Here is a 22,683-nt window from a genome sequence, read left to right on the forward strand (position 1 = left end):
TAACTGTGCAGCAAGTTTCCTCCTGCATCATTAGCTTTTCACCCCTTTTCTGTAGGACACTGACATCAATTCAGAACCATGTCTTGCTGCATACCAGTCGTGTGAATACAGGTATATGCTTAGTGTTGACACGCAAGAGCGTTACATCTGGGAATTAAGCACATCATGCACCCAGTTCTTACATACGCATGGATAGTTGGATAAATTCGTGAAGGGAACTATTTTTTGTCTCAGGGAAAAGAGCTGGAGAGGGTCACATTTTGGACAGCTGCACCAAAGAACTGGCACAGGGATGATGGATAGAATGGCCTTCTGTGCTGTGCCATTCTATGAACCTTCTCTGGGCTTGGGGCATAACATCACAACCTTTAGCACTGAGTCATTAAGACCATGGGCAGGGCTTTATGGCCTTGTTTGACCAGAAACTGTAAAATCCCACCTGAGGTTGATGGACCCTACCATACTCCTCCATCCCTCATCCACACCAATTCCTGGATGGGCAGGCTGGTAAAATTCCAGCCCCAGTTGAGGGGGTTGAGCTATGAGGAGAGGCTGAATAAACGAGGCTTGTACTCCTTGGAGTTTAGAAGAATGAGGGGAGATCTCATTGAGACATATAAGATGATGAATGGGATAGATAGGATAGAGGTGGAGAGGCTCTTCCCGCTCAGAAAGGACAGTAGGACTAGGGGGCACAGCCTCAAGATAAAGGGGGGGCAGTTTAGAACGGAGTTGAGGAGGAACTTCTTCAGTCAAAGGGTGGTGAATCTCTGGAATTCTCTGCCCATTGAGGTGGTGGAGGCTGCCTCGCTAAATAGTTTTAAGACGCGGGTTGATGGGTTTTTGATAGGCGAGGGGATTAAGGGATATGGGGAGAGGGCGGGAATGTGGAACTGAGACATGACAGATCAGCCATGATCTCATTGAATGGCGGGGCAGGCTCGAAGGGCTAGATGGCCTACTCCTGCTCCTATTTCTTATGTTCTTATATTCAATCTCCTTATGCTGGCTTGGTGAGGTAATGGAATTAGCCTTAATGCTGTATGTCTTATTCAGGCGGAGGGAGAGCATGGGATTGTGGAGCAGGGTGGGGGGCAGAGAGATGTTTAATTGATTCCCATTCCATTTCGATAACTGCTTGATGGTCAACATAGACAAGATGGGCCAACGAGCCCGTTCTATGCTTGTCAAACTCGAATCTAATTCACTGCAGAATAATAAAGTTTAGAAGATGGGTGAGGACAGCAGTGGTATGTCCTATTTGTCTCTTTTTTTTGTTTTAAATCAATTCCAAAAGTGGGCAGCATGGTGGTACAATAATTAGTGCTGCAACTTCACAGCGCCAAGGACCTGAGTTCAATTCTGGCACCGGGTCACTGTCTTGTGGAGTCTACACGTTCTCCCCTTGTCTGCATGGGTTTCCTCCAGGTGCTCCGGTTTCCTCCCAAAGTCCAAAGGTGTGCGGTTTAGGTTGATTGGCCTTGCTAAATTGCCCCTCGTGTCAAGGGGGTTAGCAGGGTAAATGAAGGTTACCGGAATAGGGCATGGGTGGGATTGTGGTCGGTAGACTTGATGGGCCAAATATCCTCCTGTACTGTAGGGATTCTACGAACATCCAGACTTCAGTTGGCTATATGTGAAACTGGATCCAAACACTAATCAACAGCATCAAGGTGAGAAATAAAAGAAAAATTTTTGTTAAACTTTTCATCATTTCCAAATACCCCAAAGCGCTCTCCAGCCAGGGAAACATGCTGTGAAATATGGTTTTTGTTGTAATGTAAGAAATATTGAATAATGTACACACTGCAAGATCCCACAATGCAAACTGCAACGTGATGACGACCAGATCATGTGTTTAGGAGATGCCCAATTAAAGACAAATATCGGCCCCGGGATACCACGGAGAATTCTCCTGCCCTTTTTTTTAAAATAGTTCCATAGGCTCTTATCACAGAAGCCTTGGCTCAATATATTACCCAAAAGTTTACACATCTGACAGTGCAGCACTCTCTCAGTGAGTGTCAGCTTGGATTTTGTGCTCAGGTCTCCAGAATAGGTAGAAAGGAGGTTGGAAAGAGAAAAAAAAAATCCATGTTCACACTGTGAAGACAGAATCTTTGACTAATCCTCTTTGGGCTGGAAGCAATGTGACAAGACCAGGATAAAGAACTAGATTGGAATCAACAGCAAAATGAAATCAGCAAAACCAAAGGGATTTCCATTTGAAATTTTATTGAAAAAAGAAGTTCCCTCCCCCAAATAAGATTCTGAACATTTCACACACTTGGGCACATAACAGAGCAGGCAAGATCCACAAACGAACCACTTTCAACCAGAGAATCGATATAAAGGGAAACAACAGGAAAGGAAGCAGCCCAATAAAACAGATTGCATCTGCAACATTGTACAAAACAATTACACAATACACTTTACAAAACAGGTTTATTTGCACAATAGTTAACATGATTCAATGGACATAGTAAATCCCAATGCAGCACCAAACTAGGGAGTTTTAAATGTAACTGTGACACCTCACAGTTCAAAACACCCACGCATGGCTACTTTATCTCCCCTCATCCTGAATTAATGTGTCGTGAGGAAATGGAAATGTCATGCTAGTGCACAATGGCAGACTATGATTGGGTTGAGGGGTCTGTAACTGGAGGGCAAGACAGTGTAATGATGTTCTAAACCCCCAAGGCTGAGCGGTACAGAAAATAATTCAAATAAATCATACACTTTCATCCAAACCCAGCATTGAGTAAACAGAAGAACAAGTTCCCTGATCAGACTGAGCACCAGCCGGTTTGGGATATGGCTTTGCAGTGGTAAGGTTCCAGCAGTCAATGGATACTTCTTGCTGGGCACAAATAAGACAATAAAAATCAAGCAATAATTCCTTAGTTGATGTTGAGAGAGAAAGTTTGGTGTCTGAACATCAATTTTATGGGATTGGAAGGATGTGCTTGTCAGGTTTTATGGTGCACATGAATTAGTGACAAATCTTGCAGAAACCATTCTGACTTTGTTTAAAAACACAATTTAAAAATTCCAGCCTGACTTCGTATAGCTTTGTCCTCTGCTGTACTACTGGTCCACAACTGAAACATCTCCAAGGACACTCACTATTTTTGAAAATTGTGGCATTATTATCTCCTTTCCAAATAATGCTGCATTACTGAGAGTAAAGTGCATGTGCTGTGTCAGAGTTTAGCGCATGTCCTTTCCACACTGAATGCTGGAAGTACTGACTGCTTCATTAATTCATCTCACTGAACACATCCTGAAATTCTCAAATTAATGGACAGGTTACAAAGCCTAAAAAACTTACAAAATTTAAATTGATAGTTGATTTACATAATCTGTTTTAATGAAATTTGAATGTTAAATATTGCAATACCATTTTCAATGAACAGTATTCTGGAATTTTTCTGTCTGCCTCTACCACTGTCTCCTGTTGTCCACATGCTATCAAGAAATCTCCTAAGGATTCACGACTCAATGTTCCACTGGTTCTTCAAGATGGGAGGATGGGAACACACTATGCCAGATGTATTTACCACAATCATTCTCTGTTTAAGGCAGACTATCGGACAATAAGTGATTTTGGCTTTGTTTGTTTCAGACTAACCTATAAACCAGCAATGCTCACTCAAACTGCACTGGGTTCTGCGCTCCCCTAATCATGAGATTTAGTGAATAAGTCACGGTAGCCACCTACAGTACCAACAGTTTTGTGTAGCAACCTGGCTTCTCTTGCACCCTGTTTCCTCAGAACTATTTTAATGTTGATCAAAAACTAGTTAATGGAAGTGATTCTTGGAAAAGTCAGTGAGCAGAGGCTTAACATTGGCAGTTTTATGAATATGTGTTAATCAGATAAATTTAATTAAACTTCAAATGACACTATACAGCATGCTGGAAAGGAAGGAAGTGATGCTGGAATGTCAAAGCAGAGACAATACACCTAAATTACTCCCTATCAGGGCAGATTTCACTTTATATTAGGAAGATGAATCAGGAATTAAACAAACGTGCAACAAGCTTGTACAATATTTACAAAAAACATTTTCAAAGTCAAATACTCCCAATATAGAACACCCTGCTCTGAACACAGTCAGTCATCCACTGGCCCATGTATAAACAAGATGGAAACAACACAAATGTGCCACCTTGAATTGCGAGCTACTCCATGATGAGAACAGGAAGGTGTGCATGTTGATTGCATGAGCTTTTCAATAACACTGTGATGGTGCGAATCACAGTGCACTGTATCAATACTGAAAATGCTGATATGGTTTATTCTCCTCAAATATATATAACATTCTTTCTCGAGATATGGCTGGCATTGGCAGGGGCGGTGTTTAGGAATATAAGAACATAGGACATAGAAGCAGGAGCTGCCATTGGCCCCTCAAGTCTGCTCCACCATTCAGTGAGATTATGGTCGCTCTTCTACCTCAACATTTCCCCTGCATTATCTTTCGATGCTTTTACTATCTAGAAATATATTGAGCCCTGTCTTGAACATAGCAATCTTTGAGTCTCCTCAGTGCACTGATATGAGAATTCCAAAGATTCACAACCCTCTGAGTGAAGACATTCCTCCTCATCTCAGTCCTAAATGACCTGCCCCCTGGTTCCAGATAGCCTCAGCTGGGTGAAACATCCTTCCTGCATCGATCCAATGGGCCCTGTAAAAATTTTCTATGTTTCAATGAGATCACCTCCCATTCTTCTATTTTCTAGTGAATACAGTTCCAGCCTCCTCAATCTCTCCTTATAGGATAATCCCACCCACCACAGGAATGGTTCAGATGAATCTTTGTTTCACACACTATATCAAGCACAGCCTTCCTTTTGTCGGGAGACTAAAACTGTACACAATACTCCAAGTACAGTCTCACTAAGGCTCTATACAATTACAGCAATATATCTTTACTCCTGGATTCAAATCCTTTTGCAAAAGGCCAACGTACCATTTGCCTTCCTAATTGTTTGCTGCATCTGCATGTAAGCTTTCAGTGACTCATGAACAATACTTCCCAATCTCTCAGTTTAAAAAATACTCTACATTTCTATTTTCCTACCAAAGTAGATAATTTAACATTTTTCCACATTACATTCCATTTGCCACGTTCTTGTTCACTCACTTAGCCTATTTAAATCCCCTTGAAGCCTCTCTGCATCTGCCTCAAAATTCCCTCAATTCAACGGTGCTGCTTGCCAGACCACTTCAGAATCAACCACATTGACGTAGGACTGGAGTCACAGCAGCCAAGCCTGATAAGGACAATTAATTTTCTTCCTTCAAGGGGATGGATGAACCAGTTGGGATTTTATGTTGATTGGATGGCTTTTTACTTACTTGAACAAAATAAATTCAAATAATCAAATTACCATGTTGGGATTTGGACCCCATTCTATGGGAGATTAGTCCAGTAACACAAACACTGCACCATCGTAATTGAACTTGCCTTTTGGATCTCACAATTCTATCTTGGTTCTGATGAAAGGGTGCACACTCAAAAGGTCATCTCATCTTCACAGATGGTGGTGATCTGTGATTGGTTGTAAGTTTCCCAAATGTTCAGTTTTTAAACAAGGGTTAACAGTCCCCCACACTCACCCCTTGCACAACTTGGCCGCTGCATGCAGTGTCCCTTGCCTACAGTTTTCAATGAACCAAATGGGTGTCTCATCTTTAGCATAATAAGACAGACCGTTGTTCACCATGGGCTGTGCATTCCTGATTGCAGAAATGGTGATCAGAGACCCTGGATGCCAGGCTAGGACAATGTTACAATTATTATTCATTGGTAACACTTTGTCTGCCCACTTTGTAGGCGTTTTTAAACAAAGATTAACTGTTGATGCATTTCCTGAACAAAGAGAGTGCTGTGTTTGTCAGATAGCGTGTGCTGAACTGTGTCCCCGTTTGCTACTACGCACATGCCAATGTGTTAATACTGTGGGAGGTGCAGTACTTTTGATGCAGACCTGCTGCCCACAACAGGGGCAAACTGCATTTCTTTACAAAATTCAAAGGGCAAGGTGAAAGTCAGAAGGTTTTAAATGAGTAGCTGGCAAACAGACTTGCTCAACATCCTCCTCAGTATCCATATCTTGCAGGTCAAGGCACCAACTTTTCATATTATCTCTTGTTTATCTACACTGGGCACTTCTTAACGCCTACTCAAGAGAAACATTACCAATTGAGCACTAAGAATGGAACAGACTCGATAAGTGCACATTTGACAATAAATTGCTGGTAAGGCTTAGAGAAAACTGACATACATTTGGGTCCAGCTGGAGTGGGCTTCACTCAATTCCAGTTTTGATGAAAAAGTCCTTGAACTCAAACATCAACTGTGTTTCTTCCTCTCCCCCACCACCCCGCCTCTCTCTCACTGATATTGCCTGACCTGCTGAACGTTTCAAGCATCTTCTGCTTTTATGTCAGAGATCCAGCATCTGTAGAATTCTGCTTTTCTTAGCTCAATTCATATTTGCTCTTAATGTGTATAACCCCTCAGATTTAAGTTCATACACAATTACCCTCTAGGCTCGCACAGCTTTGGCGATGACACCCTCAAAGTTGCATGGCTTGACTTTTACTAAATAATTGCACAGATGGACTTGGGTAACTGCAGTTTGATGAGGTAACACTAAATCTAATGTGATGTTAAAATCTGAAAAATACACTGTAGTACATGACTGATTGTAGGCAAGATGCAGTACACTGAACATTTTTTTTTAAGAGAGTTCCCAAGCATGCACTGACTAGACTCAACAAGTAAACCCAGATCTTTAAACGTCGTAGTGACTTGTTAGAAATTTAATTGTGCAGGGAAGGGTTTACACATATCTTGACAGCTCCACACTTCACGTTGCAGAGACGATTTTGAGATATAGAGAAACGAAAGTTCACATGCAGGAATGCTGTAAGCTACAACCAGGACATCATTCGGGAGGGGGGAAATGTTATCTGTACGCCAGGCAAATTCATCTCACTTAAAAGCTTAAAAAAACTGACAGCAAAATTGCGACCCAAAAGGTACCGAGATCTAGGTACCCGAAGGGACCTTCTGTGGCATTAGCGTTATGTGCAGTTTAAAAAATAATTGGTATTTACACATATTGATATCAATTAGTGGAATGTCCAGCTTATACAATCCATTCTTGGCTGCACCATCAATATTTGAGTTCCCCTCCCAACCCCATTTAATGGAATATTAACTGTTGCTATCACATGTCATCGCCAGTTACTTACCGAACAAAACTAACCACTCACTAGAAAATACCAGTAAGTTATTAGCATTGTCCACTCCCAGTGAGTAGTTATAAATTAATGACTAAATTAATTGACAGTTAGGGTAAATGCAGCCACAGAAGTGCTGACAGCCTGATTGGATTCCAGTGTTTAGCACAAGTTACCTGATGCCTGCATTGTATATTGAAGAGACATCAGGTTTTTTTTTACAGAAGTCCAGCTGGTATGAGTGAGGTTTATCTCAAGTTAGTGCTACATAGACTAGTGTTCCTTTTGTTTTGTTTTTGAAAACACTGTCTTTAGAACAATTCTTTAATTAAATGTAAAAAATAAACCACATTGTAATCATTAAGACTTTAGCTGATGCAGAGTTCTTTACAGTGGACCCAACTGTGCTGGAGGCAGGACAGTGATACTTGTCCTGGACCACAAGAGGTCTGGCACTACACATACCACTCTTTCTTTGAGATGATGGAGCCATCATTCTGTGACACCATGTCTTCCGTCAGATCCTGTGGATATTGGAAGCTCAGAGTCTGATCATCAAAGTCCTCCTGCGTGTCACTCTCATCGACTGTGAAGTAAGGACGCTTGGAGTCTGCATCAAAATCAACCCCATCACGGGGAACCTTTCCCTCATTTTCATAACTTACATTCATGGGAGATGGCTTTTTATCCTCATCAGACTCCTCTTGGTAGGGGATGTGCTCTGGAGCGGGGGGCATGATGCCGGCCTTGCTGTATCCATTCCCAAACACATGCTTCTTTGTGTTGTAGTCACCCTTGAAGGTTTGTTGCCTCTTGCGAAGGATGATGAAGATTATGACACCACTTAACAAGACGAGCACCGCACCTCCCACAACTGCTCCAATCACCAGGGTGTTGTTGCTGCTCCCGCTGCCATCCAGACCCGCTCTCGAGCTCGAACTGCTTGTGCTGGATGGTAGGATTTGAGGGGATTCTGGGTAGGAAAAGACAGATGGAAGGGACAGTGTCAGTCCCGTGATTTGAAAGATGTGGTGACAAGGGAAAAGGGAAGGGGAGACAGAGGGAAGGGAGAAAGATGGCTGAAATTAACAGTCTACATCTAAGCTGCTCTCTTGACATCATTACATTCACAAACAGCACACTGACAGTGCTGTCTCCGAGAGCACATCTCCACCCCCTAACACAGCTTGCCTTTATTACAAAACAAACGCAAAATAATGCAGACGCTGAAAATCTGAAAAAGAAACAGAAAATAGTGGAAATACTCAGCAAATCAGGCAGATCTGTAGCAAGAACCCTGTTCTGATGTAAAGCCTCTCTCTTGAAGTCATAAATGTTAGCTAATTTGCGGAGTAGTTCCAGCATTTTATGTTGTTATCACCTTGATTATTTTTGTACAGTATCTACTGAATGAAATCTTAAATCAAATGTTTAGTGCCCCAGTCACAGGTCAAAACCCTGGTTCTTCATATTTCTCAAGTATAGCCTCTCTGACTCATTCTCTCAAATGGCCCAGTCTCAATGTGCCCCGTGCAGTCACACAAACCTTTTCAACCTTTCTCAAACACTCATACAGCTCGAGTTGAAACCCAAACTGTTCTAAAATTGTTAGCTAACAACAAGTGCAATCCATAAAATCCCTATTGTGCAGAAAGAGGCCAGTCGGCCCATTGAGTCTGCACCGACCCTCCGCAAGAGCACTTGACTTAACCCACTCTTCTGCCCTATCCCTGTAAAAGGAGGAATGAATTATGCAAACATTGGCCAAATAATTCACATCCGTTAACACTCCCTACCCTCTTGTGAGTACATTTGCAGGTTGATCTAGAGGCCTGGATTTGTGTGCCAGGATTACGGATTCAAATCCCATCATGGCAACTGGTGGAATTCAAAATGTAACTAATTAATAAAAATCTGGAATCGAAACCTAGGCTGCGTAACCCAAGTGTCATCAACAGCGACAAAAGCAAAGCAATCTGTGTCGGTCTGTCCAGCGCAAACGTGACTGCAATCACCCCACATTTAGTCATTTCTTGGGAATGCGATGAATTGCGTGCTGGTTCTGGGAGTGGTGGAGTCTAACCACACCGGTGAGCCCAGCTGCAAAGCGATCGGGTGCTGTTTTGAAAGGGTGCCCCAATCTCAAAATACACTAGGAGACACACTCCCCTTGTACACATCGCCCCCACCCTCCATTGGCAGCACGTTTCCCCATCTCCTCTCCGACATGGATTGCCAGCATCGGGGCCTTTCCATGTCTGCCTTCATGACCCCGACATGGCACATACCCTCCCCCAATCACAGCCCCTATTCAGTTCCACCCCCTTGGCACTGCCCCACTCGCTGGCAGTGTCCAATTAGCATTGCCATGGTGCCAGGTGGGCACTGCCAAGCCATGTCCCAATCACCTAGAGGCTTCAATGGTCTCTAAACCCACTCTGTGTGGCCAAACTTGGTTTCCGCGAGTGGATACCAGTAACGATTCTCACCAGTCTCATATTGTGCCCAAGAGTCGGAACATCCCAGGAATTGGAGAATCTGTTATCAAACGGGCTGTGCATATTTAAACTTCACCTTAAATATGCTAATTGGCATCATGCCCAGAAGGGGCACAATCTGGTTTGCGCCTGTAGACAGAGGCCAGGATGATCACAAACCGCTTGGTGCCGGAAACCCACTCTCCACTCCTCCCCTCCAGTCTCAGCAATGGTGCCATAAAACTATCACTGAGTGTTGTTAAAAAAAAATCTAGTTCACTAATGCCTTTTAGGGAAAGAAATCTGTCACCCTCATCTGGTTTGGCCTATATATGACTCCAGAGCCACAGCAATGTGGCTGACTCTTAACTGCCCTCTGAAATGGCCGAGAAAGTCATTCAGTTGTGACAAATTGACTCAGACACCAGATGGACTTCAGGGGTTCAAGAAGGCAACTCGCCACCACCTTCTCAAGGGCAATTAGGAATGGGCAATAAATGCTGGCCTAGCCAGTAATGCCCACATCCCATGAAGGAAATAAAAAAAAGTGTTGCACACATATAATTTTGTTCACTGTGTTGCATATGCACAAGGAATGCCACAAACAGTTCCAATTTCAATAGCTGCAGGACTGACGTCCCTATTTTATTAGAAACTGAGTAGGAAACTGAGTATTAAGATGCAGTAGCATGCCAGAAGGAAAGCCTCACCCATTTAGCATAGAAAAAGAAGAAAATAGAATACAATGCAGATCTCAAGATTGAAAAGTAACAAAGAAATTTATAAAGACAAAAACTGGGTTATAAAACTATCATTGCTTGGCTGGGAGGGTTAGAATGAATCAGGCATTAAGCATGCTTTCCCTATTACTGCCTGCTTCATCAATAATAATCCTTCCATCATCCATCCTAATAGATGGGCAATATTTTCTACTGCAGCTCTGCACTACATCCAAGGGCTGTGAACCAGTTGTGAAACCTCCTTCAATGCTTTGTTCAAAGTGGCAGGTAATAATATACTACCTCTTTAATCATATCTGCCCAATGAGTTGTTGTGATCTGGAAGGTGCTACCTGAAAGGTGGAAGCAGATTCAAAAGTAATACTCAAAAACAGAACTGGATAAACACTTGAAGAAAAAGAAATTTCATTGGCTATGGGGAAAGAGTTATGATGTGGGATTAATTGGGAAACTCTTTCAAAGGGCTAGCATAGATGATGATGGGCAGAATGGCTACCCACAAGCTGCTTTATTCTGATAATGCTGGCCCCTATAACTTGACATAGGCATAAATCCTACAATGCAGAAGCAGACCATTTGGCCCATCGAGTCTGCACCGGCCACAATCCAACCCAGGCCCTATTCCCGCAACCCCACATATTTATCCTGTTGATCCCCTGATACTAGGGGCAATTTAGCATGGCCAATCAACCTAACCTGCACATCTTTGGTCTGTGGGAGGAAACTGGAGCACCTGCAGGAAACCCACACAGACATGGGGAGAATGTGCAAACTCCACACAGACGGTCACCCAAGGCTGGAATTGAATGCACGTCCCTGGCCACGTGAAGCAGCAGTGCTAACCACTGCCCCATCTTGCTGCCCGTACATCTTCTATTGCTGCCCTCAGTACTTTTCATCCAAATGTAATCCTTATTAAAATGGCCTCATTGCAGGGTTATCCATAGAAAAAGGTGTTTTCTCAACAGTGTTTCCTGACGCTTCACCCAGTACTGATACACACCTGCACACCTCCACACAGCAACAAATACAACCAAAATGCTGACCTAAAAATACTGGAATCAGAGCTACTCTACACAAGCCCAAACTCCTACATGTGGGAATTCTGTTTTGAGAAACCATCACACCATGCTCCAGAGGCTCCTATTTCAGCTCAAAACTCCTTTAAATATATTCTAATTAAGAACACACTAAGTTTCATCTGATGTGTATTTGTCCAATTCATTGAGTCAACACTGTGCGTCACTGATCCCAGTATGCTTCAAAGTGCAGGGACCAAACTGAAGGAACAAGGATGGTGAAGATTCCTGCTCTGATACCATGTCCCATAATTGCAATTCAATACCTGTGGACACCAGGTTTAGCGGGAAAGAGAGTGGAGGCTACAGGGTGGATGAGCTGACTGACCTCAGCAACAAGGAAAGCATCAAACCCAAGGAAAAAATAGATAACTGGATAAAGATGAGTGGCAGGTCAAATGATTGGTCAGAATATAAAGATCAGCAGAGAATGACTATAAAATTAATCCCGAGAAAGGAATGAGGATATGGGAAGAAGTTAGCTGGGAATGTAAAAATAGATAGCAAGTTTCCACAGGAATGCAAACAGGAAAAGGGCGAGCAAAATGAGTGCTGGTCCCCGAGAGAGTGAGGATGGGGAGTTAATAGTGCATAATAAGGACATGGTGGTTGAAACGAACAGATACTTGGCTTCTGTATTCATTATAGAGGATACATTAAACACGTGCTCATTAAACTTTGGTCTCTTCATGTGAAGAAAATGTAAATACATTGCAGGCCTTCCAGAGGAGGCTTACTAGATTGATACCTGGAATGAATGAGGAAAAGGTTGGGCTTGTTTGCACTAGAGTTTGAAATGGTGAGGAGGTGACTTGAATGAAGCATACAAGATCCTGAACAGTATTTACATGGTGGACATTGAAAGGATGTATCCTCTTGTGGGTGAGTTTAGAATTAGGGGTGCAGTTTTAAAATTAGGGGTTGCCAGAGATGAGATAGGAATAATTAATAATCTCACAGTTAGGGATTCTCGGAAGGAGCGATCAAAGTATGGCTGACTAAAATACAGATGGAGGGTGAGAAGGTAAAATTCAGTGTCTTGTGCTTAAACAAAGGAGACAACAATGGGATGAGGGAAGAGTTGACTAAGATAGGCCGGGAACAAAAAAAATTCTGGTGGGATAATTGAGCAACAGTGGAGGACTTTCAAAGTGATATTTCACAGTGCTCAGCAAAAGTATATACCAGTGATGAGGACTGTAGAAAAAGAGATAATCAGCCATGGATATCTAAGGAAATAAAGGAGGGTATCAAATTGAAAGAAAATGCATACAAAGTGGCAAAGATTAGTAGGAAACTAGAGGATTGGGAAATCTTTAAAGGTAAGCAGAACGCCATGAAAAAAGCTATAAAGGAAAGTAAGGTAGATTATAAGAGTAAACTAGCTCAGAATATAAAAACAGATAGCAAAAGTTTCTATAAATATATATAGAAAGAAAATGAGTGGCTAAGGTAAACACTGGTCCTTTACAGGATGAGGAGGGGGATTTAATAACAGGAAATGAGGAAATGGCCAAGGCATTGAACAGGTATTTTGTGTCAGTTTCCACAGTGGAAGACATAAATAAATGCCAAAAATTGATGACGAGAGCTATGGCAGGTGAGGATCTAAACACTATTATCACTAGAAAAGCAGTCCTAGGTAAGCTAAAGGTGCACAAGTCTCCTGGCCCTGATGGGATACATCCCAGGCTACTAAAAGAATAGCAGGGGAAATTGCAAATGCACTCATGGTAATTTGCCAAAATTCACTGGACTCTGGGGTGGTTCCGGCAGATTGGAAAACAGGAAATGTGATGCCACTGTTTAAAAAATGAGGTAGACAAAAGACAGTTAACTATAGGCTGGTTAGCTTAACTTCTGTAGAGGGGAAAATGCTTTAATCTATTATCAAGGAAGAAATAGCGAGATATTTAGACAGAAATTGTCCCACTGGGAAGACACAGTATGGTTCGCGAAAGGCAGGTCATGTTTAACTAATTTAGTGGAATTCTTTGAGGGCACTATGAGCGTGGAGGACAATGGGAAACCTGTGAATTTAGATTTCCAGAAGGCAGTCAACAAGATGCTGCATCAAAGGCTGCTGCATAAGTTAAAGTTACATGGCGTCATGGGTAATGTATTAGCATGGATAGAGGTTTGGTTAAGTAACAGAAAGCAAAGATTGGGGTAAATGGGTATTTTTCTGGTTGGTGATCAGTGATTACTGATATGCCTCAGTGCGTTTGGACCACAATTGTTTACAATTTACATAAATGATTTGAAGTTGGAGACCAAATATAGTGTATCAAAGTTGGCAGATGAAAGCGTGCAGAGGATGCTGAACGTCTGCAAAGGCGTATCAATAGTCTGAGTAGGAAAGGGGCTGGCAGATGGAGTACAATGTTGGTAAATGTGAGGTTATTTATTTTGATAGGAATAACAGCAAAATGGACTATTATTTAAATAGTTAAAAAATTTACTGCTGTGTAGAGGGATCTGCGTGTCCTTTGCATAAAAGTTGGTTTACAGGTAACGAAGGCGGCAAATGAATGCTGTCTTTCATTGCTTAGAGGGATGAAGTTTAAAAACAGGGAGGTTGTATTGCAGCTGTATAAAGTGCTGGTGAAGCCACACCTGGAATACTGTGTATAGTTTTGGTTTCTTTACTTGAGAAAGAATATACTGGCAGTGGAGGAAGTGCAGAGGAGATTCATAGATTGATTCCAGAGTTGAGAGGATTGGCTAATGAGGAGGGACCGAATGGCATACTTCTGCTTCTATTTCACATGCTTGAGTCCCTGTGATCTAATAGCAGAGCCTGTAGTTTCACATATGGAGAATGGATGAAGTACCTGGAGTTACCCAGCGCCCATAGAGGATTCCTTCAGTAACAGTCAGCACATTTGAGATTAGACAGTTAAGGGGACAGAATTGTAAAGATCATTGTGTGTGGACAATGTCTGGATTTCATTGTGCACAAATGACCCATTGTACTTAAAGCATCCAGTGCAGCACTTACACTGCCAGATAATCTCTGGTGGGCAATTAGTGGCCCTGGCAGTTAGAAGTTGCTTCTCTTAGCCTTGAACATGCATTCATCTGACAAAGATGAAAGCAAATCGTATAGAAACAATGACAAGATCACACAGAGACCATACTGATAGAGGTGGCAAACTCATCTCAGACACCAGTTTGTGTATTAACCTTGGAGCTGGGTGTACAAAATGGAAAAGTGAAGCTCCGAGGTGTATGAGAACACTAAAGTTGCTCATCCTAAAGTCAGATGGAAGAATGAGCCAGAGAGCTTGCACAATGAAAACAGAAAGTGCTGAAAACACTCAGCAGGTTTGGCAGCATCCTTGGAGAGAGAAACAGAGTTAATGTTTTGAGTGAAATATGAAATGTTAACTCTGTTATCTCTTCACAGGTCTACCATCAAATCTGTTGAGAGTTTTCAGCTCTGTTTTTATTTTAGATTTGCAGTGTCTGGATTTCAATTTTGGTTAAGGCATTTCCTTGTTTGTTATTGAGTTTCAGGCAGGGATAAGGCAACATTAGCGATACAAATCTCAAACTCTATCACTTGATGAGACCTGGCACAGTATAAAATTTACTAATTGTCACCTGATGATAGAAAGCCATTCTGATGCCAACTCTGAATGAAGAGCAGGAATCAGATCACAGCTCAAAGCAAGGAAGTGAAACAAGGCTGTTGGGAGCCTGAGGAGGGTTTTGTTTGTTCTCTATACTTAGATTATATGACTGTTCAGAGTTATGGTTCAAACCTATTTGTGCACAAACAGTGTCTCACACCTTGAATACATGGCCCTATTTTGGCATCAGAAACAGCAATAGCTGTATTGCCCTGGTTTCTTCATGCATTCTATATCTGCCACTATATTTGGGCTGGGGACATTATTGAGTTTCCCAACACAGAATAGAAATAATGTTGTAGACTGTCAATTCCCTTTGTCCATGGGATTGATGCAAGCTTAGTATATTAACACTTCTAAAATCAAAGAATGTCATTATCATAGAATTGTGGATTCCCTAAGGTCTGAAGGAGGCCATTCAGCCCATCAAGTCTGCACCAAATCTCTTGACAGCCAGGTCCGCTCCCCCGCACTATCCCTGTAACCCCACACATTTACCATTCTAATCCATCTAACCTATACATCTTGGGACACTAAGGGGCAATTTAGTATGGCCAGTTTATCTAACCTGCACATCTTTGTACTGCAGGAGGAAACCGGAGCAACTGGAGGAAACCCATGCAGACACCCAAATCTGGAATTGAACCTGAGTCCCTGGTGCTGAGAGGCAGCAGCGGTAGCCATTGTGCCACCACGCTACCCTCACTTCTGCAAAGAAAAATATAGCAGAGAACCAAATAAAAGAGTGGGAGGATTCCCTGCACTGCCTAGTAACTGGACTCCAGATCTCAGGTCCTATTATTTTGTTCCATTATTTGCTCAGTTGAGGATCCCTAACTTGAAGTGTTCACAGCTGGTATGCGTATGCTGGAGATAGGAGTGGGTACAGAATTGCTTACAATGTTCTTTTCATTATAAAGCATGCTGATAATTTAGTGCCTGCACACATAGGTGAGAAATGGAGATGGGTCTGTACCTCCTGGGGTAGGGTGAGGAACAGAAGCAAAGGAAACAGCCTGGGAAATTTAAAAATTGAGCTTTTCCCCATGTGAGACAACAAATACAAAGATGACCAGCCTCCCATCCATTGACACTGTCTACACTTCCTGCTGCCTCAGTAAAGCACCAGCATAATTAAGGACCCCACGCACTCTGGACATTCTCTCTTCCACCGTCTTCCATCAGGAGAAAAATACAAAAGTCTGAGGACATGTACCAACCAACTCAAGCTTTTTCCCTGCTGCTGTCAGACTTTTGAATGGACCTACCTTGCATTAAGTTGATCTTTCTCTACAGCCTAGCTATGACTGTAACACTACATTCTGCACTCTCATTTCCTTCTCTATGAGCAGTATACTTTGTCTGTATAGCATGGAAGAAACAGTACCTTTCACTGTATACTAATACACTGGGGTGAATGGGATCAAAGGTTATGGGGAGAAAGCAGGATTAGACTATGGAGTTGGATGATCAGCCATGATCGTAATGAATGGCAGAGCAGGCTCAAAGGGTCAAATGGTCTCCTCCTGCTCCCATCATCAAAGTTTCTATGTGATAATAAAATCAAATCAAAAATCAAATATAAAGGAATCAAAGACACAGAACTGAGACCAGAGGACACGAGTAATTTCCCCAACCTTACTTAGATTATTAACTTCAGGTGGTAGTAAGGCTGGAAGCATTAAATGCTGAATTGATATCTACGTTTATTTTGCTACTGGACAAGAAAGCTGTGACTGTCAGAAACATAAACTCTGATGTGCTGAAGGATAATGTCAGGTGTTTCACCTGCAACAAGCTAATCTGCCAAAGTATAGAATCACAGAATACTACAGTACAGAAGAGGCCCTTCAGCCCATCGAGTCTGCACTGACGCATGAAAGGCCCTGACCTGCCCACCTGACTCTACTTGCCAGCACTTGGCCCATAGCCTTGAATGTTATGGCTTGCCAAGTGCTTGGATTGCTGAGACAATCCCATTTTGGAGGGAATGTCCAGAGAGAGGCTAAAGAACAAAACAGTTCCAGACATTTTGAAATGGGGATTAGAGAAATGGATGGACTGGATAGGGATGGCTCCTCAATGACAAAAACAAACGAGGTTTCAACAATCCTTTTATATTTAGCTTGAACTCCAGACTGGTGGGAGCTGCCTGGGCTGGTATGCAGTGTCTTGGGTATTCAGGTTAATGGGAATCTGATGCAACCTCTGGTGAATATGATTTACAAAGCAAAAGCTCAACTGTCACACATAGGTGTTCTTTGTAGGATATAGAAACTCCCTCAGGTTGCAAGTCAAGAATTTTCCAGCTAAAGAATGTTTTATTATACGTGAAGAACAGCAGCCAAGATTAAGATCCCTTGTGGAACAGATCGACAAAGTAAGCCATTGGTTTATACCACAGGGAGCCTTGTGGCAAATTTTACCAAAGTGATGACCTTCTCTCAATTGTGCAGCCCTGCACGAGTCAAACAGTGGCTGACTAGAAGGTAACTTTTAACTCCCAGTACAGCAGTCAAATTTTTACTGGCTCCTTTCAGGCATTTACAAGCAATCTACAATCCATCGTAAGTGAAAGGGAAAGCTGCAGGTGATCTGTGAATAAAAGCTTCCCCGTATGTTCCCTGCTTTTACAAACACAGATTTTTGTTTTCTTATTCTATTTGTACAGCCCTGCTTCATTCTGTGATATTGCATATTCTCTCTACGCTCGTCTTGTCAGCCTTCCCTTTAGCGTCTGTCTCGGTCAACTGTAACATTGAAGAGATGGTGCAGGGGTCTGCAATACATGAGTTCCTTAGGGGATGCTCCCCTGCTGTCAGTAGCAAAGAACTGCCTTTGCGTCCTCCATCAAACTCCTCCTGTCCAATAATCCTCCAACACCATGTCCAGCTCTGGCCTAGTAACAAGATTGGAAACCCTTGTATGACACGAGGCGGGGAAATGGCTGCAACTCGAGTAACTTCAGTTTCATACCCAATGTATTCAATGTAGCAAAACGAGCACTCACTGCATCATTAATCTGGCTTCAAACAGCCAAAGCTTATTTCAAAGTGCAGGAGTGATCAGTGTGTGCAACCACAATACACATGGCTTGAAAGTCTTGCCAGTTTCCATGATAATCCTCAAAGCGAAGAAAAAACGAAAATAATTTGTGACAAGTCCAGTGCAAGTCACTCATAACCCAGAATCTTTACATTTTATGTGGTGTGTCAGATAGAACCCTGCTGACTACAGGTCCATGGTTAACAGCCATTACTGATCAATTGGGAGAGCAGAGTTTTCATCAGAAACTGTACAATTCCTTGATCTCGTCTAGTGAAACTATAATATAGAGACTTAGGCAACCTAACTGGGCGAGGCACCTTCCTTTCAATTCTAATCCGAGATAGAAGCCAGCCCGTGATATGTTTGTGAGGACTTTGTGTGGTCAGAGTTTAGACAATTTTAACCTAATGGATGTGGGCCATAAAAAGGTCCTCAGTATTTATAGAATTGTATTATAGAATGGTTATAGGAGGTGGTGGCCATTTAGCCTTCACATCTGTGCCAGCTCTTTGCAAGTGCAGTCCCACTTCTCAGCCTTCTGCCTGTAGCCCTGATTCTTCTTTCCAGGTAATTATCAATTTTCCTTTGAAATCCTCAATTGAATTTGTCTCCGTCTCCATCGTACTGTCAGGCGGTGCAATCAGATCCTATCCATTCGCCATGTGAAAATCTGTTTCCTCATGTTGTCATTGCTTCCTTTGACAGTGACTGTACACCGGTGTCCTCTGATTCTCAAGCCTTCCACCAATGGGAACAGTTTCTCTCTATCCACTCGGCCCAGACCCCTTGTTAATTTGAATACATTTGAAAATCTCTTTTCAACCTTCTCTTCTACAAGGACAACAGCTACAGCTACTTCAATCGGTCCACATTCCTGGAGTCACTCTTAAGTCTTTTCTCCACCTCTCCAACGGCCTTAACATCTTTCCTCAAGTGTATGTCCAGAATTGGACCAAGTACTCCAGTTGAGGCTATTGAATGCCATTAAACTATACAGTCTCCCTAACAAGACACCAACAAATGGTTGCAAACTGGAAAGCAAATACCATGTTGGAGCAATGGAAAAATACTCTTGAGGATGGAATAGAAACACATTATAGGAAGCAGAGAAAAAGCTCTGTGCAGGGTCAAATCCTCACTGTGGCTGGTGTAAATAAAAGTGTATTAATCACTGTGTGTCTAAAATATTCAATAAAATTAATGACCAAACACTTGGTACATTAGATTGTAATAGAATTATTATAATTTAGATAAGTGCTTAATGTTAAACACTGCATGTTAAGCCCAATTATGGATTCCAGTACATTTGCGATTGCTTTGTAACTTACACTGATAAAGCTCCTTTATTGTAATAAAACATTGTGAAAATAGATACATAATAACAAAGGGGGGATCGTGAAAAATACAAGAACTAGGCCACATGTCGCCACAAACCTGCCCCACAATTCAATAAAATGATTTCCTGTCTCGAGTCTCCTTTCCTGCCTGAACCCCATTTCCTTGATTCATTTAGTGTCCAAAAATCTGTCAATCTGAACCCTGAACATAACCAATGCCTGAGCATCCACAGCCCGTTCGTAAGAGAATTCCAAAGATTCAGAACTCTCTGAGTGAAGGAATTTCTCTTCATGTCACTCCTAGTGGCCTGAGCCACTTATCCTGAGCCTATGACCTAATTCTCCAGCCAAGAAGAAAGGCTGGTCAAGATCTCTTTGAATCCTTTATATTGCAATGAAGTTACCTCTCATTCTTCTAAACTCCATTTTCCTCATAGGATACTGCCCATTTCTATCTCTCAATCATCACCCACCTGCAGCCCCTATCCTATCCAGTCCTTACAAACCTCCATTTTTTCTCCAATTCACTACATCCAAAAGCACTGCTCCAAGTTACAAAAATCAGCCTAAACCCTCCTCACAGGGCAATGCTTGCAACCCAGCGAACCTATGTAGATCCTTCCTTAGATACAGAGATCAGGGGATCTCTCACCAAAGCTTTGTACAGTTGTAACAATATTTCCTTACTCTTGTAATCCAAACCCTTTTTACACTAAAGATCAGCAGGCCATTTGTCTTCCTAATTGCTTGCTGTCAGCTGCACATGAACTTTGTGTTTTGTGTACAAGGACAGCTAAATCATGCCACACACCTGCATTTGATTGTTTCCCATCTTCTAAAACATACTTTATTCCTCTATTTTTCTACCAAAGTGAATAACCTTGCATTTCTCTACATTATATTCCATTTGCCATTACCTTGTCTGTTCTCTCAACCTATTTATATTTCTTTTGCAGACTCTTACAGTCCTCCTCAGTTTACTGTTGTTAAATCATCAGTGAATCTGGATGCATTGCACAAAGTCCCTTCATTTAAGTCACCTTGGATAAAGACGAAGGTCCAGACTCCTCCAGCACTGCTTGTGTGGTTGCCTTGCTTGTCACACCCTCCTGATGCTTACCACTTAAGCAGGCCACTTGTTGACCTGGTTTTTCAGAGGTGTGTGTGTGTGTGTGTGTGTGTGTGTGTGTGGGGGGGGGGGGGAAGGAAAACACGTAACTGCCTTCGAGCAAAACATGGTTAGGATGGTAAGTCAGATATTTATAGCACAGAAACAGGCCCTTCGATCCAACTTGTCCATGCCGCCCTCTTTTGTTTTAGAAAAGGGGGCAGCATGTCCACTTTTGGCCCATATCCCTCAATAGCCATCTTACTCATGTAACTGTCTAAACACTTTTTAAAAGACAGAATTGTGTCCCCTCTACCACTAGCTCTGGCAGCTTGTTACACTCAACCACCTGCTATGTGAAAAAATTGCCCCTCTGAACCCTTTCGTTTCTCTCTCCTCTCACCTTAAAACTATGCCTTCTAGTTTTAGGCTCCCCTACCTTTGGGAAAAGATATTGACTATCTTGCTGAGCTATGCCCCTCATTATTTTATAGACTTCTATAAGATCACCCCACAGCCTCCTATGCTCCAGAGAAAAAAGTCCCAGTCTATCCAGTCTCTCATTATAACTCAAACCATCAAGTCCTGGTAGCATCCTAGTTGGTGAGGCCGCAGCTAGAGTACTGTGTGCAGTTTTGGGCGCCGCACCTGCGCAAGGATATTTTGGCCCTGGAGGGAGTGCAGAGGAGGTTTACTAGGCTGATACCGGAGTTGAGGGGATTGAGCTATGAGGAGAGGCTGAATAAACTAGGCTTGTACTCGTTAGAGTTTAGAAGAATGAGGGGAGATCTCATTGAGACGTATAAGATGATGAATGGGATGGATAGGATAGAGGTGGAGAGACTCTTCCCGCTCAAAAAAGACAGTAGGACTAGGGGGCACAGCCTCAAGATAAAGGGGAGGCAGTTTAGAACGGAGTTGAGGAGGAACTTCTTCACTCAAAGGGTGGTGAATCTCTGGAATTCTCTGCCCGTTGAAGTGGTGGAGGCTGCCTCGCTAAATATTTTTAAGAAGCGGGTTGATGGGTTCTTGATAAGAGAGGGGATTAAGGGTTATGGGGAGAGGGCGGGAAAGTGGAACTGAGCCACAACAGATCAGCCATGATCTTATTGAATGGCGGGGCAGGCTCGAAGGGCTAGATGGCCTACTCCTGCTCCTATTTCTTATGTTCTTATGTTCTTAAATCTTTTCTGCATCCTTTCTAGTTTAATAATATTCTTTCTATAATAGGGTGACCAGAACTGTACACAGTTTTCCAAGTGTGGCCTCACCAATGTCTTGTACAACTTCAACAAGATGTCCCAACTCCAGTATTCAATTTTCTGATCAATGAAACCAAGCATGCTGAACGCCTTCTTTGTCACCCTGTTCACCTGTGACTCCATTTTCAAGGAGCTATGAACCTGTACCCCTAGATCTCTTTGTTCTCTAACTCTCCCCAGCATCCTACCATTCACTGAGTAAGTCCTGCCTTGGTTCAGTCTACCAAAATGCATCACTTCGCATTTATCTAAATTAAGCTCCATCTGCCATTTGTCAGCCCACTGGCCCAATTGATCAAGATCTTGTTGCAATCCGAGATAACCTTCTTCACTGTCTACTATGCCACCAATCTTGACGTCATCTGCAAATTTACTAACCATGCCTCCTAAATTCTCATCCAAATCATTTATATAAATGACAAATTTATGTATTTGTAAAGCTCTTTGGATTCTCCTTTGCCTTGTCCCCTTTCTGCTCTCCTGATTTCTCTCTTAACTCTACTTCTACACCCTCTATACACTTCAAGGGATCCACTTGATCCCAGCAACCTATACACGTCATGTGGCTCCTTCTTCTTCTTCTTCTAAAGTACTAGGAGGCTTTTAAAGGGGAGACAGAGATAGCAAGGCAAAGATGTTCAGGGTGATAGTGGTAGCTGAAAAGGAGGATTTTAGATTCAGTGAACAGGGGGAAAAGAGAAAGGAGAACTAATGGAGGTTGGCAAGGACAATC

The 22,683-nt window shown here is 42.4% G+C and overlaps 1 protein-coding gene across 1 annotated transcript in view; it reads right to left on the reverse strand.

Moving 5' to 3' along the window:
* The window catches only part of nectin1b (nectin cell adhesion molecule 1b), a gene marked incomplete at its 5' end in the record, with an annotated part of 320,574 nt that overhangs the window by 232,068 nt on the left and 65,823 nt on the right, over positions 1–22,683 (reverse strand). The gene's annotated exons all lie outside the window — the stretch shown is intronic.

This window comes from Carcharhinus amblyrhynchos, unplaced genomic scaffold, assembly GCF_965287045.1.
Source record: "Carcharhinus amblyrhynchos unplaced genomic scaffold, sCarAmb.v2.hapA chromosome_165, whole genome shotgun sequence".
In the NCBI taxonomy this organism is placed as follows: Eukaryota; Metazoa; Chordata; class Chondrichthyes; order Carcharhiniformes; family Carcharhinidae; genus Carcharhinus; species Carcharhinus amblyrhynchos.